The sequence below is a fragment of the Triticum urartu genome, chromosome 7A (assembly GCF_056163025.1).
Source record: "Triticum urartu cultivar PI428250 chromosome 7A, HENAU_Tu73, whole genome shotgun sequence".
NCBI classification, from domain to species: domain Eukaryota; kingdom Viridiplantae; phylum Streptophyta; class Magnoliopsida; order Poales; family Poaceae; genus Triticum; species Triticum urartu.
In genome coordinates, this window is record NC_141879.1 from 695,554,050 (window position 1) to 695,559,885 (window position 5,836).

Sequence of the window (5,836 nt, forward strand, 5' to 3'; positions counted from 1 at the left end):
TTGTTATACCCAGACATTTTGAGTATATGTTCACTGACAGAACTATTCTCCTCCATTTTGCAGCTGTAGAACTTATTGGAGACTTCATATCTCTCAATCCGGGCATTTGCTAGAAATATTAACTTCAACTCCTGGAACATCTCATATGCTACATGACATTCAAAGAGTCGTTCAAGACCCGGTTCTAAGCTGTAAAGTATGGCACATTGAACTATCGAGTAGTCATCAGCTTTGCTCTGCCAGACGTTCATAACATCTGGCGTTGCTCCTACAGTGGGTTTGGCACCTAGCGGTGCTTCCAGGGCGTAATTCTTCTGTGCAGCAATGAGGATAGTCCTCAAGTTACGGACCCAGTCCGTGTAGTTGCTACCATCATCTTTCAACTTAGCTTTCTCTAGAAACGCATTAAAATTCAACGGAACAACAGCACGGGCCATCTATCTACAACAACATAGACATGCAAAATACTATCAGGTACTAAGTTCATGATAAATCAAAGTTCAGTTAATCATATTACTTAAGAACTCCCTCTAATCATCTAAGTGATCACGTGATTCAAATCAACTAAACCATGTCCGATCATCATGTGAGATGGAGTAGTTTTTAATGGTGAACATCACTAGTTTGATCATATCTACTATATTATTCATGCTCGACCTTTCGGTCTCAGTGTTCCGAGGCCATATCTGCGTATGCTAGGCTCGTCAAGTTTAACCCGAGTATTCTGCATGTGCAAAACTGGCTTGCACCCATTGTATGTGAACGTAGAGCTTATCACACCCGATCATCACATGGTGTCTCGGCACGATGAACTTTCGCAATGGTGCGTACTCAGGGAGAACACTTGTACCTTGGAATTTAGTGAGAGATCATCTTATAAAGCTACCGTCAATCAAAGCAAAATAAGATGCATAAAAGATAAACATCACATGCAATCAATATAAGTGATATGATATGGCCATCATCATCTTGTGCCTTTGATCTCCATCTCCAAAGCACCGTCATGATCACCATCGTTACCGGCTTGACAACTTGATCTCCATCGAAGCATCGTTGTCGTCTTGCCAACTATTGCTTCTACGACTGTCGCTACCGCTTAGTGATAAAGTAAAGCAATTACATGGCGATTGCATTTCATACAATAAAGCGACAACCATATGGCTCCTGCCAGTTGCCGATAACTCCGTTACAAAACATGATCATCTCATACAATAAAATTTAGCATCATGTCTTGACCATATCACATCACAACATGCCCTGCAAAAACAAGTTAGACGTCCTCTACTTTGTTGTTGCAAGTTTTACGTGGCTGCTACGGGCTGAGCAAGAACCATTCTTACCTACGCATCAAAACCACAAGGATTTTTCGTCAAGTATGTGATGTTTTAACCATCAACAAGGATCGGGCGTAGCCACACTCGATCCAACTAAAGTTGGAGAAACTGACACCCGCCAGCCATTTGTGTGCGAAGCACGTCGGTAGAATCAGTCTCGCGTAAGCGTACGCGTAATGTCGGTCCTGGCCGCTTCATCCAACAATACCGCCGAATCAAAGTATGACATGATGGTAAGCAGTATGACTATTATCTCCCACAACTCATTTGTGTTCTACTCATGCATATAACATCTACGCATAAACCTGGCTCGGATGCCACTGTTGGGGAACGCAGTAATTTCAAAAAAATTCCTACGATCACGCAAGATCTATGTGATGCATAGACCCGAGAGGGAAGAGTGCTGTCTACGTACCCTCATAGCCCGTAAGCGGAAGCGTCAAGTGACGCGGTTGATGTAGTCGAACGTCTTCGCGATCCAATCGATACTAGTATCGAAAGTACGGCACCTCCGCGATTTGCACACGTTCAGCTCGGTGACGTCCCACGAACTCTCGATCCAGCTGAGTGTCGAGGGAGAGCTTCGTCAGCACGACGGCGTGATAACGGTGTTGATGAAGTTACCGACGCAGGGCTTTGCCGAAGCACTACAACGATATGACCGAGGTGGAATATGTGGAGGGGGGCACCGCACACGGCTAAGACAATGTCAACTTGTGTGTCTATGGGGTGCCCCCCTCCCCCGTATATAAAGGAGTGGAGGAGGGGGAGGGTCGGCACTCTATGGTGCGCCCGAGGGGGGAGTCCTACTCCCAGTGGGAGTAGGATTCCCCCTTTCCCTTGTTGGAGAAGGAGAGAAGGAAGGGGGAGAGAGGGAAGGAAAGGGGGGCCACCCAATTCGGATTGTGCTAGGGGGGGCGCGCCCTCCACCTTGGCCTCCCTCTCCTCTATTCCACTAAGGCCAATAAGGCCCATATACTCCCCGGGGGGTTCCGGTAACCTCCTGGTACTCCGGTAAATGCCCGAACTCACTCGGAACCATTCCGATGTCTAAACATAGGCTTTCAATATATCAATATTTATGTCTCGACCATTTCGAGACTCCTTGTCATGCTCGTGATCACATCCGGGACTCCGAACAACCTTCGGTACATCAAAACACATAAACTCATAATACCGATCGTCACAGAACTTTAAGCGTGCAGACCCTACGGGTTCGAGAACTATGTAGACATGACCGAGACTCCTCTCCGGTCAATAACCAATAGCAAAATCTGGATGCTCATATTGGTTCCTACATATTCTACGAAGATCTTTATCGGTCAAACCGCACAACAACATACGTTGTTTCCTTTGTCATCGGTATGTTACTTGCCCGAGATTCGATCGTCGGTATCTCAATACCTAGTTCAATCTCGTTACCGGCAAGTCTCTTTACTCGTTCCGTAATGCATCATCCCGCAACTAACTCATTAGTCACATTGCTTGCAAGGCTTATAGTGATGTGCATTACCGAGAGGGCCCAGAGATACCTCTCCAACAATCGGAGTGACAAATCCTAATCTCGATCTATGCCAACTCAACAAACACCATCGGAGACACCTGTAGAGCACCTTTACAATCACCCAGTTACGTTGTGACGTTTGGTAGCACACAAAGTGTTCCTCCGGTAATCGGGAGTTGCATAATCTCATAATCATAGAAACATGTATAAGTCATGAAGAAAGCAATAGCAGGTTTCAAAATATCCGCTCCACTTTATTGATTAACGTTCATATGGATCTAATTTACATCTGGGGTTGGAGAAGCCACACATGGCGCCCATCTGACAACCCTAGAGTGAATTTTGTGAGGCTATGTGCCTCAAAATTTGTACTTCTACCTTTGAAGTTGAAAGAGCAGGTTTCAAATTAGCCGCAATGAACTTAATATGTTTTACATTGATGCCATGCATTCCTCATGTTCCATTATGAATATCCTCCACCACTGCTTTGCAATCCGAAGCCACCAAAATTTTGGAGATGTTGCCATCTAGAGCTACGCCACTGCAGTTGTTTCTAGTTAGCTTATTGGCCAACTGGGCCACAATATATAGATCTGTGATGAATTCTTGGCGGCTCTGGTCTTGCCTGGTTTTTGCTCCATGTTGCTCTCTCAAGCTCTTCCCTTCCCCCTCCTTTCCGTGAAATTTTCGCTATGTCGCCTTATTCAAGTTTTGGATCACTATAACAAGACATGGATTCAAATCGGTAACTTCCTTGCCAAAACAGACTATTCCCACCTCCTATCCAAATAACACAATGGCACTCGGACTGAATTCAGTTAGGTACTAGTATAGTACAATACAACACAGTAAGTACAACAATTTTGTGAAATGGGATAACTGGCGCTCAGCTCTCGACCCAACCACACAACTAAGCCGGCAACACCACCACCTCGACACCTAATTTCGCCGCCACCTTCTCCGTAGGGTCACCATCTCCATCGTCCTCTATGGCAGCTCTGGCATGCTGCTCTTGTTTCCCAGTGAAAACTCGTGGGATCTTCATCCTCCTTACCTGTTCGACCACAACATGCAGGATGCTCGCCTTGTATGTAATCCAGCCGACAAGGCAAGCTCCGATCAACACGGGCAGGCCGCTCCCCACCTGGATTGCAAATCTTAGTATTAGACTATTAGTTCATTCTTCAGCTATTGCTTGATCAAACAAGGGAAACAACCATGGACCTTACCAAATGGAGAATCTTCTCTGCATCCCATGGGCTTTCTGTTTTTCCAACAGAGTAGACGAATCGGTAGATGGCGATGATTGTGTCGGCCAACATAATGAGCAGATCGCGGAGCAAGTTTTTAGGGCCTCCATCCTCGTTTATCTATGCCACGATTTAGTGTAACAAATTCAATATTTACCTCTTGCATTTCTCATGTACATTATATATAGGCTGTCCCTTATCTTGCACTCATGTGCATATGCACTACATTTATCTTATACCTTGCTGTGTACCAACAGGCCGGCCTCAAGAGAGACTATGCAAATGTAGATCGTGTGTACCACAGAAGTATGCCAAGCATGGTCCTTTGGGATTACCATCCCGCGACAAAGCAATGACGCTCCAGCGGCCACAAATATTGCCTTACCCACCATCTGTAAAATTTGAGTACAGTTTTGATCCATGTGCCATGTGGTAAAAAAGATTGAGTATAGCTGATATAGTTATGTCAATCAAACTGAGTATGAATTCTACTTAGCTATGAGAATTTTGAAAGGTTAAAACAGAAGTCATATATTGACAGCAGCAAATTTTGTTGGTGTCTGAAAAATTATATGTTTGTAGAAGAGAAAAATAATGTGGTAATTAAGTGGGTTTACATACTGATACTCGTATATGGCATCATTCAAGTATTGTCAAGTATTGTGTAAACCTTACCCTGATCCTGACCCAAGCTTTGAGATTCTTGTCGAGATGATGTGTGATAGCACATGAGTGAAGAGAGAACCCCAATAAGCAGACGTACCCAAACACCCCAGACCCCTCGGTGTGAGTAGCATGATACGTAGCGACGAACAGCTTGAAACAGCTGATCGATTTATCTATCACCACCAAATTGTGGAATACTAACTCGCCAGCACCATTATATTCTGAATCGGCGAACCTGAAAGACGTGCAAGAAATGGTGCCATTAGCGTTGTGCGTGTCGAAAGAAAAGAAAAAGGCTTCCTATAAAATTGGCGATTGGGCAATTACTTGGGGGAAAAAACTCGTGGAATGGTTTGTACTTACATCTGTGTGATGCGAAGCGCAATGGTGAAGATGTCGACCATCAAGTTCATGGTCGTATAGGCAACGGCTTGAGCTCCAGCTCCGGCGCCCGCCATTTCTAGCTGATGTGTTTGAGCGGAGCAAATTCTTACTGAGGAGAGGAGAGTGGAGAAAAGCAATGAGGGAAAGGCCTATTTTTTGTAACTGCGGGACGGCAGCTATATATATGGGCTCAAGGGGTCACTGTCCTGAAATTTTTATGTTGCTTGACCAGACCACAAGTCCATTTTCTTCCCGCGTCCTCGTATTATTAAACCGCCGTTGTTATGTGCTGACCCAAGCCGGCCGTCAAATGCTGGGCGCTAATTGGTGGGCGTTGCATGCCAGCTCGTGCCAGCATTCCATATGTACTTTTAGAAATTTGACATGCCGTCGCTCTGACCTAAAAAAAATATCCCCGCGTTGCCGGCGTTTCATCTTTGCGACACTGGTGTCCACGTTTCGAGATTGCTTCGCCACCAGGTCGGAAACGAGGATTTTAAGATTTCGAACTCTGGAATTAGCGGCACCTGCCAAACACAGTGATGTCTCGAAATTGACCGTAGGAGGAGTTCTTTATTTTCTCCTCTGAAGTCGGAACTCACCATGAGGCCCTTGCCCATATGGCATTCCAATAGAATTCTATTATTAAAATAAAAACTAAGGTGAACCACTTAACATGAAACTCTCCCGGCTCCCTC

The 5,836-nt window shown here is 45.1% G+C and overlaps 1 pseudogene; it reads right to left on the reverse strand.

Moving 5' to 3' along the window:
- Positions 1–3,825: 3,825 nt before the first annotated feature.
- LOC147961657 (uncharacterized) lies at positions 3,826–5,212 on the reverse strand (annotated as a pseudogene).
- Positions 5,213–5,836: the final 624 nt, after the last annotated feature.